We start from the raw sequence: 13,286 nt of genomic DNA on the forward strand, positions 1-13,286 counted from the left end.
TCGGGCCTGCTCGACCCTTGAGCCAGCCTCGGGCCTGCTCGACCCTTGAGCCAGCCTCGGGCCTGCTCGACCCTTGAGCCAGCCTCGGGCCTGCTCGACCCTTGAGCCAGCCTCTGGCCTGCTCGACCCTTGAGCCAGCCTCGGGCCTGCTCGGCCCCTTCACGAACCTCGGGCCTGCTGGATCTCTGAACCAGCCTCAGGCCTGCTCAACCCTTGAACCAGCCTCGGGCCTGCTCAACCCTGGAACCAGCCTCGGGCCTGCTCGACCCTTGAACCCTCGGCCCTTTCACCAACCTCGGGCCTGCTTGACCCCTGCACCAACCTCGGGCCTGCTTGACCCCTGCACCAACCTCAGACTTGCTCAGCCCCAACTCCAGCCTCGGGCCTGCTGGATCCCTCCACCAGCCTCAGGCCTGCTTGACCCTTGAGCCAGCCTTGGGCCTGATTGACCCTTGAACCAGCCTAAGGCCTGCTCGGCCCCTTCACCAACCTCGGGCCTGCTGGATCCCTGAACCAGCCTCAGGCCTGCTCAACCCTTGAACCAGCCTCGGGCCTGCTCGACCCTTGAACCAGCCTCAGGCCTCCTCGGCCCCTTCACCAATCTCGGGCCTGCTTGATCCCTGCACCAACTTCGGACCTGTTCAGCCCCAACTCCAGCCTCGAGCCTGCTGGATCCCTGCACCAGCCTCAGGCCTGTTCGACCCTTGAGCCAGCCTCGGGCCTGATTGACCCTTGAACCAGCCTCAGGCCTGCTTGGCCCCTTCACCAACCTCTGGCCTGCTGGATCCCTGAACCAGCCTCAGGCTTGCTCAACCCTTGAACCAACCTCGGGCCTGCCTGACCCCTGCACCATTAGGACTGAAGATCCCCAGATTAAGACATGCTCAACCTCCCCAATCCCACCAATTCAACCTTGTGCCCATCAGGCCTTCCCCTCATCCCACAGCCGAGCTTTCATCTTCAGATCTGGCCCATCCTACAGTTTCAAGTCTGCTCCTCTCACTCAAGCTTCTGACCTTGCACTTGCTCAAGTAGTTTCAGGCCTGCTCAAGTGTGGCCACTCAGCCCTCAGCACCGCCAATGTAGACCTGCTTGGCCAGGCAGAGCTAGAGGACAGGGCTTGGAATTGTTCGGGCAGGGATGGAGCAAGAGTGAGGCCTGGGTTGAGAGGCAGTGAACTGGATGACAAAAGACTGAAGCAGAGAGCGAGAGCAGGCTGGGTTCCATGGCCTTACAGGGGCCGAGCAGGAAGATTGAGCCTGTTGGCCTGAGACCCGTGTTGCAGACACCTGCTTCCCAAGGCTGGTAAAGCCGAAGCAGGAGTGGGGCCTGGAGAAACTGAGGCAAAAAAAGCAGCTGCCTTTATTTGGTTGCCATGGGTGAATCAGATTGGCAGAATACAACAAGGACTGAGCAAGCCAATTGGATGATGATAGGAGGACCCGAACTCTACAGTTTTAATAAAATAGCTAGAATTTTACTCTAAGTGAAATACCATGTAATATGTAATAAATGTTTGGAGCGATATAAAGACATATATGTTGTATATCTATAAAAGTGGTCGAGCATTTTCTGTCTATCACACTTCAAATGACCCCTTAAAACACGCAGATACACCATCACAGCGGAGCAAATTATTCTGTATTACATGCTATATGCTTTGCTACGTTAAAGGCGCAATATAAATGCAAGTTGTTGTTACATTCTTGTCCTTATAAAGTATCTGACTTCATAGAATGGTACAGCACAGTCGGAGGCCATTCAGCCCATCGTGCCTCTGCCGGCTCTTTGAAAGAGCTATTCAATTACTGTAGTCCCACTTCCCCTGCTCTTTCCCCATAGCCTCATCTCTCCCCTCTGGTCCTTTTGCCAGTTACCTTAAATCTGTGTCCTCTGGTTACTGACCCTCCTGCCACTGGAAACAGTTCCTCCCTATCTACGTGACCAAAGCCCCTCATAATTTTGAACACCTCTATTAAGCGCCTTGGGAGATTTTACTATATTTAAGGTGTTATTTAAATGTTGTAAATCTCCCCTTAATTGTCTCTGTTCGAGGGAGAACAATCCCAGCTTCTCTAGTCTCTCCACATAACTGAAGTCCCTCAACCCTGGTACCATTCTAGTGAATCTCCTCTGCACCTGCTCCAAGGCCTTCCTAAAGTGTGGTGCCCAGAATTGCACACAATACTCCAGCTGAGGCCTAACCAGTGATTTGTGAAGGTTTATCATAGCTTTCTTGCTTTTGTACTCAATGCCTCTGTTTATAAAGCCAAGGATCCTGTTTGCTTTTTTAACAGCCTTACTGTAAGCAATCCCATGGGAGCACAATGAACCTTCATACATACAAGTACAGGAAACTTTTTTTATCCGGCACCGACGGGACCGGCATGATGCCGGTTGATCAAAAAGTCCGGATTACAGAGAGGTATATTTACTAAGGTACGAGAGCCCCGTACACGGCCACAGATCCAGGCGTCCCTGTTGCATGGCCACAGATCCAGGAACCCCGGTTAGATGGCCACAGATCCAGGAACCCCGGTTAGATGGCCACAGATCCAGGAACCCCGGTTACATGGCCACAGATCCAGGAACCCCGGTTACATGGCCACAGATCCAGGAACCCCGGTTAGATGGCCACAGATCCAGGAACCCCGGTTACATGGCCACAGATCCAGGAACCCCGGTTACATGGCCACAGATCCAGGAACCCCGGTTACATGGCCACAGATCCAGGAACCCCGGTTACATGGCCACAGATCCAGGAACCCCGGTTACATGGCCACAGATCCAGGAACCCCGGTTACATGGCCACAGATCCAGGAACCCCGGTTAGATGGCCACAGATCCAGGAACCCCGGTTACATGGCCACAGATCCAGGAACCCCGGTTACATGGCCACAGATCCAGGAACCCCGGTTACATGGCCACAGATCCAGGAACCCCGGTTGGATGGCCACTAATATGAAGTAAAACTTACCTGAACCTACTCCTGAATTTTGCCGGTTAAGAGAGATTTCCGGTTATTTAGGTGCCGGTAAAAAAAGAGTTTCCTGTACTTGCAACCAGTACATCTGTTGCACTTCAAAGCATCACGCAGAAGGTTTGCATCACGCTGGTTACTGTTTGGCTCATAGTATCATATTTATAAAATGCAAATAAATCACAACTGGACAGATAGAAAACTTAGCAAGGGACAAGCAGCATCTTGCAAAAATAAAGGGGAAGCCAGGCTGGTTTTTCTGACCTTTTGATAAATGGGCCTCTCTTCCCCAAGGGGAGGAGGTAGGGATTTACAAGCAGCTGCCAACCTAAAGACAAACTTCCCTCTGCGATAACAATTAGCCTCTGATTGACCTCAGGGATGTGTCCATTGGCAACAGTTAGACTGTGGCTCTGATTTCCAAGGGGTGGGGGATCTCCTGGTCTCCTGCCCTAACTCGGGGCTAAACTCTCAGCCAATTTTGTGGGCACACGACTTTTGAAGGGTAGTCGCTGTCGTATGAGGAGAGATTGGGTCGACTAGGCCTGTATTCACTAGAGTTTAGAAGAATGAGAGGGGATCTCGTGGAAACGTATAAAATTCTGACTGGGCTAGATAGACTGGATACAGGGAGGATGTTTCCCCTGGCTGGGGGGGTCGAGAACGAGGGGTCACAGCCTCAGGACTGAGATGAGGAGAAATTTCTTCACTCAGAGGGTGGTGAACCTGTGGAATTCTCTACCACAGAAGGCTGTGGAGGCCAAGTCACTGAATATATTTAAGAAGGAGATAGATAGATTTTTAGACACAAAAGGCATCAAGGGGTATGGGGAGAGAGCGGGACTATGGTATTGAGATAGAGGGTCTGCCATGATCATATTGAATGGAGGAGCAGGCTCGAAGGGCCGAATAGCCTACTCCTGCTCCTGCTCCTATTTTTCTGTGTAATGTAGGAAATGCGGCAGCAAGCTCCCACAAACAGCAATGTGATAATCTGTTTTTAAGTTACGGTTGAAGGATAAATATTGGCCAGGATATGGGGAGAACTCCCCTGCTCTTCCTTACCAGCCATTTAAGCTAAGACTAGATGCTCTGTCCTAAGCTGAGAAATCCCTCCCACTGCCCAACAGCATTCAAGGGGAAGCTAGATCAGTACATGAGGGAGAAAGGAATAGAAGGATATGCTGATAGAGTGAGATGAAGAGGTGTGGGAGGAGGCTCGTGTGGCGCACAGACCAGTTGGGCCGATGGCCTGTTTGTGTGCTGTAGATTCTATGTAATTCCATGTAACAGGAACCAGTAAGTTTGGGATCATTCTACGAACAAACTTGCATTTATATAGCGCCTTTCACAACCTGGGGACACCCCAAAGTGCTTTACAGCTAATGAAGCACTTTTTGAAGTGTCGTCACTGTTGTAATGTAGGGAAATGCAGCAGCCAATTTGTGCACAGCAAGCTCCCACAAACAGCAATGAGATAATGACCAGATCATCTGTTGCGGGATAAATATTGGCTAGGACTCAGGGGATAATAGCTGTGGCTCCGTTGGTAGCGCACTCGCCTTGGAGTCAGAAGGTTGTGGGTTCAAGTCCCACTCCAGGGACTTGAGCACCTAATCCAGGCCGACTCTCCAGTGCAGTGCTGAGGGAGTGCGGCACTGTCAGAGGTGCCGTCTTTCGGATGAGACGTTAAACCGAGACCCCGTCTGCTCTCTCAGGTGGACGTAAAAGATCCCGTGGCACTAATTTGAAGAAGAGCAGGGGAGTTATTCCCGGTGTCCTGCCCAATATTTATCCCTTAACAAAAAAACAGATTATCTGGTCATTATCACATTACTGTTTGTGGAAGCTTGCTGTGCGCAAATTGGCTGCCGCATTTCCCACATTACAACAGTGACTACACTTCAAAAGTACTTTATTGGCTGTAAAGTGCTTTGAGATGTCCGGTGGTCATGAAAGGCGCTATATAAATGAAAGTCTTTCTTTCTGCTCTTCTTTGGAATAGTGGCCGCGTGATCTTTGAAGTCCACCTGAGAGGGCAGACGGGGGCCTCGGTTTAACGTCTCATCCGAAAGACGGCTCCTCCCGACAGTGCAGCGCTCCCTCAGCACTGCACTGGAAGAATCAGCCTGGATCATGTGCTCAAGTCTCTGGAGCAGGACTTAAACCCACGACCTGTATCTGACTCAGAGACAAGAGTGCTACCCACTGAGCCACGACTGACGCCATTCTACTTGACGGCCTGATTATTAATAGCTGTCGACTAATTTCCTCCACAGTATTAGATTACCATTTCTGGGAGGCCTATCAAGGTTTGTATCAGCAATGGAAGGCTTTTGTCTTTTAGACGTTGCAAACAATGTGCTAACCCTGTTTCATGATTTCTTAACACTGTTTTATGGTACTTGTGGGACTTGTCTAAGTTGGATTGAAGCCCAGTTCAGTTAAGAGTTCGTGTTGCTGCTGTTTCGGGCTTTATGCTCTGTATAATTCCGGGCTCACCTATCAGTGTCACATTCCATGAAGCCTATTTGGAAATGGTGCCCCCAGTTGAGACCTCTGCTGCTTTCCAAAATGGAGCCTTAGGTCTGTATTTATTCATGGGGTTTGAAGTTTACTTGTAAAACTGCCTTACTCTTAGCGTTTGTTTCAGCGTTGCGAGGCCTCATGATTGATCAACCTTATTTCTTCTGGCTTCCTGATTGCAGGATTCTCAAAACCCGCTCTAATTTCCTTCCTAAAGTAGCTTCTCCTTTTCATTTAGATCACAAAAGTGTTATTCCTTTTTTTAATGCTCCATCCCGCAAATTGAATTTCACCACCCAATCCATTTCCTGGATGCTCACAGACTCTCAATTACATAGAATTTACAGCACAGAAACAGGCCATTCGGCCCAACTGGTCCGTGCCGGTGTTTATGCTCCACCCGAGCCTCCCCCCACCTCTACTTCATCTCACCCTATCAGCATATCCTTCTATTCCTTTCTCCCTCATGTACTTATCTAGCTTCCCCTTAAATGCATCTGTGCTCTTCGCCTCAACTACTCCATGCGGTAGTGAGTTCCACATTCTAACCACTCTCTGGGTAGAGAAGTTTCTCCTGAATTCCTTATTGGATTTATTTGAGACTATCTTATATTTATGGCCCCTATTTTTGGACTTGCCTGCAAGTGGAAACATCTTCTCTGCATTTACCCCATTATGGATGACACCAAATTGGGTGGGATAGTCAATACTGAGGAGGACTGCAACAAGTTACAGGTGGACATTAATAAACTTGCATATAATTGGCAAATGAAGTTCAACACAGATAACTGTGAGGTATTACATTTTGGTAGGAAGAATAGGGAGGTCACTTATTTCTTGGAGGGTGCGAGTCTAGGTGTGGTAGAGGAACAAAGGGATCTCGGAGTACAAATACACAAATCACTAAAAGTTGCGACACAGGTTAGCAAGACCATAAAAAAAGCAAACCAAACACTAGGGTTTATTTCTAGAGAGATAGAATTGAAAAGTAGGGAAGTTATGCTAAACTTGTATCGAACCTTGGTTAGACCACACTTAGAGTACTGTGTACAGTTCTGGTCGCCATATTATAAAAAGGATATAGAGGCACTGGAGAGGGTGCAGGAAGATTTACAATGATGATACCAGAAATGCGAGGGTATACATATCAGGAAAGGATGAACAGGCTGGGTCTCTTTTCTCCTGAAAAAAGAAAGCTGAGGGGTGACCTAATAGAGGTCATTAAAATTATAAAAAATGTTGATAGAGTGGATACAGAGAGAGTGTTTCCACTTGTGGGGAAGAGCATAACTAGAGGCCAACAATATAAGATAGTCACCAAGAAATCCATTAGGGAATTCAGGAGAAACTTCTTTACCCAAAGAGTGGTGAGAATGTGGAACTCGCTACCACAGGGAGTGGTTGAAGTGAATAGTATAGATGTATTTAAGGGGAAGCTAGACAAGCATATGAGGGAGAAGGGAATAGAGGGTTACACTGATAGATTTAGATGAGGAAAGACGGGAGGAGGCTCGAGTGGAGCATAAACGCCGGCACGGACTGGATGGGCCGAATGACCTGTTTCTGTGCTGTATATCCAATGTAATCCTATCGAACATATTCATAATTTTAAAGACCTCTATCTGGTCACCTCGCAAAACATACAAAATCTTTCTGTAAACCATGAGGTATTTATTTATTCATTTAATTTCACATGTCAATTGGTGGCACCTCATCTCTGAATCAGAAGAATGGCAGATGGTATATCTCGGCACTGAGGGAGCGCTGCACGGTCGGAGGTGCCGTCTTTCGGATGAGACGTTAAACCGAGGCCCCGTCTGCTCTCTCAGGTGGATGTAAAAGATCCCATGGCCACTATTCGGTGAAGAGCAGGGGAGTTCCTGGGGCCAGTATTTATCTCTCTGGTCATTTGTTGATTTGGTATTTCTCAGACCTTGCTGTGTGCAAAATGGCTGCTGTGTTTGTCTTCATAACAACAATGACTACACTTCAAAAATAATCACTTTGGTAAAAAGAAAGACACGGCCTCAGGACGTCCCAAAGCGCTTTACAGCTACTGAGGTATTTTTGAAGTGTAGTTGCTGTTGTAATGTGGGAAACGCAGCAGCCAATTTGCGCACAGCAATCTCCCACAAACAGGAATGAGATACTGACCAGATAATCTGTACCTTTAGTGATGTTGGTTGAGGGATCAATATTGGCCTGGATACCGGGGATAACTCCCCTGCTCTTCTTCGAAATAGTGGCCGTGGGATCTTTCACGTCTACCTGAGAGGGCAGACGGAACTCATTCGAAAGACGGCTCCTGCGACAGTGCAGCGCTCCCTCATTACTGCACTGGGAGTGTCAGCCTGGATTATGTGCTCAAGTCTCATGGAGTGGGACTGCGAACCCATGACCTTCTGACTCAGAGGCAAACGTGCTACCCACACTGAGCTATGGAACATCCTGAGGACATGATAAAGTGCTATATGCTGATGGATAGGCCATTAAGCAAACATGCACAGCTAAATGGATAGCGTAATGCATTCTCCACTGTTGACAGGCTAGCTGATAAGGAACCCAGTCTATGGTCGCGGCCTAGGCTTTTCTTAATCAGTTGTCAATTAAACTAAATTGTGAAACCATCACATGGGAAAATCCCCTGATGTTATTTATTTCCTTTGATGGCTTCCTGAGAGGCGAGCTTTGGTCGATCTGTTATCTCAGTCTGCTCCTCTCAGCTGGTCGCCCGTTGCTGGGTCCGTAGTCCTGAGTTTAACTACTTCGGCACACTCCCACGATGTGTGGAGGCCGCAGAATGAAGTGTAAAGACGGATTGCTATCTCGGTACTGTCCTCTTGACTTTTTGAGTGACGCGTTGACTCCACACATCTGCTCCTTTCCAGCCATCCCATCATGGCTGGAAAGGTGGTTTTTTTCCCCCTGTTTACAATTACAGTGTATCATCCAGCCAAATATGAGAGCTCAGGCAATCTCTTGAGTAAATAATGTAGGCCGACACTCCCAGTGCAGTACTGAGGGAGTGCTGCACTGTCGGAGGTGCCGTTTCTCGCATGAGATGTTAAACCAAGGCCCTCTTGGGTGGACGTAAAAGATCCCATGGCACTATTTCAAAGAGGAGCAGGGGGAGTTCTCCCTGGTGTCCTGGGCAATATTTATCCCTCAACCAACATCATTAAGAAACAAATTATCTGGTCATTATCACATTGCTGTTTGTGGGGCCTTGCTGTGCGCAAATTGGCTGCCACATGTCCAACAACAACAACTTGCATTTATATAGCGCCTTTAATGTAGTAAAACGCTCCAAGACGCTTCACAGGAGCGATTATCAAACAAAATTTGACACCGAGCCACATAAGAGAGGCGGAGAGGTTTAGGGATGGAATTCCAGAGCTTCGGGCCTTGGCAGCTGAAGACACGGCCGCCAATGGTTGAGCGATTTAAATCGGGGATGCGCAAGTGGTCAGAATTGGAGGAGCGCCGATATTCGGGGAGGTTGTGGGGCTGAAGGAGATTACAGAGATAGGAAGGGGCGAGGCCATGGAGGGATTTGAAAACAAGGATGAGAATTTTAAAATCAAGGTGTTGCTTAATCGGGAGCCAATGTAGGTCAGCGAGCACAGGGGGTGATGGGTGAACGGGACTTGGTGCGAGTTAGGACACAGGCAGCAGAGTTTTGGATGACCTCAAGTTTACGGAGGGTGCAAGATGGGAGGCCAGTGAGGAGTGCATTGGAATAATCAATTCTAGAGGTAACAAAGGCATGGATGAGGGTTTCAGCAGCAGATGAGCTGAGGCAGGGGCGGAGTCGGGCGATGTTACGGAAGTGGAAATAGGGGGTCTCAGTGATGGCGTGGATATGTGGCCGGAAGCTCATGTCGGGGTCAAATATGACTCCAAGGTTGTGAACAGTCTGGTTCAGCTTCAGTCCTACATTCTAACAGTCACTAAAAGTACTTAATTGGCTGTAAAGCACATTGGGATGTCCTGACAACAACAACAACAACTTTTACTTATATAGCACCTTTAACATAGTCAAGGGTTGGTTTTTCTGAGGAGAGGGGTGATGACAGCAGATTTGAAGGAGATGGTGACAGAACCTGAGGAGAGAGAACCGTTAACAATATCAGCTAACATGGGAGCCAGAAAAGGAAGTTGGGTGGTCAGCAGTTTAGTGGGAATAGGGTCGAGGGAGCAGGAGGTGGTTCTCATAGTCAAGATGAGTTCGGAGAGGGGATAAGGGGAGATCGGAGAGAAACTGGAGAAAGAAACCTGAGGTTGTGAAAGGTGCGATAGAAGCGCAAGTCTGTCTTTTTTTTTTAGCACTTTGTCGATCTGTAACGATGTGCGGAGGAGGGGAACTGTTGAAAGTGTTTCTCTGCTGGAACACTGCACGCCCTGCCCCTGTCCCCCAAGACACTACAGAATCACCTTTCTTTATTTTATTTTCCACTAGGATGAACTGGTGCTTGGGGAGGAATTGAGGGCCGAGTGCGTAAGGAGCCATGTAAGGCTCCCCATTGTAACATGGTCGTAACTATGAACCTTAAGTGGAGGGTTGCCCTCCGAGGAACACGAGTTGGTGCCAGTTCTATGCCCGCTGCTTTGTGGACAATGGACCATCGAAGACAAAAGGAAGACTCTACAAGGTGGGTGATCCACTGAAGAAGGTACAAAAAAGATTCACAAGGATGATACCAGAACTGAGAGGTTATAACTATCAGGAAAGGCTGGGAGCTCTTTTTTGAGAAACGAGAAGGCTGAGGGGTGACCTAATTGAGGTCTTTAAAAATATGAATGGGTTCGATAGGATAGACATAGAGAAGATGTTTCCACTAGTGGGGAGACCAATACTAGAGGCCATCAATATAAAATAGTCTCTAATAAATCCAATAGGGAATTCAGGAGAAACTTCTGTACCCAGAGAGTGGTGAGAATGTGGAACTCGCTACCACAGGGAGTGGTTGAGGCAAATAGCATAGATGCATTTAAGGGGAAGCTCAATAAGTACATTAGGGAGAAAGGAGTAGAAGGTTATGCTGATAGACTAGATGAGGTAAGAATCTGTTGGACCTAACAGCCTGTTTCTGTGCTGTAAATTTTATGTAACATGAACTTTTTCCTTCAGTGGTGTCATGAATGGGGAATGTTGTTCGTGATCGACTTTACCCCTTCATGATGTCACAGGAGGTGAGCTGATGAAGTCACAAACATGGTGAGATCTCTACAATCCATGCGCTCCCAGGCTGCCTCTAAACAACAGTGCTAAAACGTACAAGATGGCTACAAGGGGTAACAGAAAGACCAAGGTAAGTGTTTATGTTTGAGGGGCCCATTCAAAAAAAGGAACAATCCCCTTTAAATTTGAACTGGAGCTCTCCTGATAGTTGAGTGGTACATAAGAAGGAATATAGGAACGGGAGGAGGCCATTCAGCCCCTCGATCCATTCTTCTTAGGCAGTCCCTCGGAACCGAGGATGACTTGCTTCCACATTAAAAATTAGTTCTCAGGTGACTGATGAGTCCAATGCGGAACCTACAGTCTCTGTCACAGGTGGGGCAGACGGTGGTTGAAGGGGCGGGTGGGGTGGGTGGGGTGCTTGGGCTGACGTGCGCTCCTTCCGCTGTTTTTGCTTGGCTTCTGCTTGCTCCCGGCGAAGAGACTCGAGGTGTTCGGCGCCTTCCCAGATGCTTCTCCTCCACTTTGTGCAGTCTTGGGCCAGGGATTCCCAGGTGTCGGTGGGGATGTTGCGCTTTTTCAAGGAGGCTTTGAGGGTGTCCTTGAAGCATTTCCTCTGCCCACCTGGGGCTCTCTTGCCGTGTTGGAGCTCCGAGTAGAGCGCTTGTTTTGGGAGTCTCGTATCGGGCATGTTAGATCATGGCTGATCTGTATCTCAAGTCACCTGAGCTGCTTTGGTTCCATATCCCTTAATACCCTCGCCTAACAAAAATCTATCAATTGCACTTTTGAAATTTTCAATTGACACCTCCACCCCCCAGCCTCAACAGCTTTTTGAGGTGAAGAGAGGTGCAGATTTCAGTTACCCTTTGTGTGAAGAAGTGCTTCCTGACATCGGCCCTGAAAGGCCTAGCTCATGCCGACTCGTTCTGCAACCTCATCGACCGCGGTCTGCCTGGACCTGCAGATGGCCACCTTGGCCAGGCCCAGGAGCAGTCCGACAAGGAGGTCCTCCCACCAGCCCACTCCCCTCCGTACCGGGTGGCCAAAGATCAGGAGCATGGGACTGAAGTGCTGCCAGAAATAGAGGAGCAGCCCCCTGAAATAATGCAACCTGGCCAGTAGTTCAAAATTTATTGGCTCACTGTTCTTATTGCACTGGTGGATGGCAACTGCCATCATCAATTTAGAGGTAAGCATGTGCCCCCTTCTTAAAGGGGCGCAACCAATAAAGTCTGTAACTTAACCAAAATTTAAAGGAAGCTTAACAAATTAAATTAGAAACCTATTTCCTGGGGTGATAAAAAGAAAGATTTGCATTTATATCGCGCCTTTCACAACCACCGGACGTCTCAAAGCAGTTTACAGCCAATGGAGTACTTTTTGAAGTGTAGTCACTGTTGTAATGTAGGAAATGCAGCAGCCAATCTGCACACAGTAAGCTCCCACCAACAGCAATGTGATCATGACCAGATAATCTGTTTTAGTGATGTTGATTGAGGGATAAATATTGGCCAGGACATCGGGGATAACTCCCCTGCTCTTCTTCGAAATAGTGCCATGGGATCCACCTGAGAGAGCAGACAGGGTCTTAGTTTAACGTCTCATCCGAAAGACGGCACATCCGACAAGTCTCTGGAGTGGGACTTGAACTAAGGACCTTCTGACTCAGAGGCGAGTGCGCTACCCACTGAGCCACAGCTGACACTGATGATGCACTCCAGTCCCTCCGGTGCCCACCGGTCGCGGAAGGCCTTGAGCGTGCCAGCGGACACCACGTGCTCCATCTCCGGGCGCGAACGTAGCCGCGGAAGAGAGGCAGTCGGGACGAATGGCCCCCTCGCTGCCTGGACCAGTTGATGGCCACCTTGGCCGGGCCCAGGAGCAGTCTGACGAGGAGGCCTTCTGACTTAACATTTATTACGTAGGATATACAGCACAGAAACAGGCCATTCGGCCCAACCAGTATTGGCTCTGTTGATTTCTGCTGTGCATTGGTTGGTTCAACATGTTGAGTGCGGAGTGAAGAAAGAACCTCAACCCCTTTGCAATTACCGTTAAATCAACCACGGGGTACCTGATCAGTTTGGCTCTTTTGATTTAATCATCAATCTAACCCTTCCCTGATCGTGGCACATTCTGAGGACAAGTCAGTGAGCTCCCATGGGCAATGAGAGTGGGTAGCACTCTTGCCTCTGAGTCAGAACATAAGAACATAAGAAATAGGAGCAGGAGTCGGCCATTTGGCCCCTCGAGCCTGCTCCGCCATTCAATAAGATCATGGCTGATCTTCTACCTCATCTCCACTTTCCTGCACTATCCCCATATCCTTGAATCCCTTAATATTCAAAAATCTATCGATCTCTGTCTTGAATATACTCAACAACTGAGCCTCCACAGCCCTCTGGGGTAGAGAATTCCAAAGATTCACCACCCTCTGAGTGAAGAAATTTCTCCTCAGAATTTTGTATGCTTCAATGAGATCACCTCTCATTCTTCTAAACTCTAAAGAATTTAGGCCTAGTCTACTCAATCTGTCCTCATAGGACAATCCCCCCATCCCAGGAATCAGTCTGGTGAACCTTCGTTGCACTCCCT

General features: G+C 48.5%; 1 protein-coding gene across 2 annotated transcripts in view; it reads left to right on the top strand.

The window, feature by feature from the left end:
- Nucleotides 1–13,286, top strand: part of LOC147095739 (zinc finger and BTB domain-containing protein 43-like) — a 48,056-nt gene that overhangs the window by 23,419 nt on the left and 11,351 nt on the right. Inside the window, exon 2 of one of the 2 annotated variants that reach the window (XM_085974789.1) lies at nt 9,966–10,158. The gene's annotated coding sequence lies outside the window, so the exon portion shown is untranslated. Of the gene's footprint in view, nt 1–9,906; nt 10,159–13,286 lie in introns of those variants that run through there. The other variant, XM_085974790.1, reaches the window with a different exon arrangement.

This window comes from Somniosus microcephalus, unplaced genomic scaffold (assembly GCF_052327205.1).
Source record: "Somniosus microcephalus isolate GS21.2 unplaced genomic scaffold, FLI_Smic_1.0 unresolved_chr1, whole genome shotgun sequence".
Classification (NCBI taxonomy): Eukaryota; Metazoa; Chordata; class Chondrichthyes; order Squaliformes; family Somniosidae; genus Somniosus; species Somniosus microcephalus.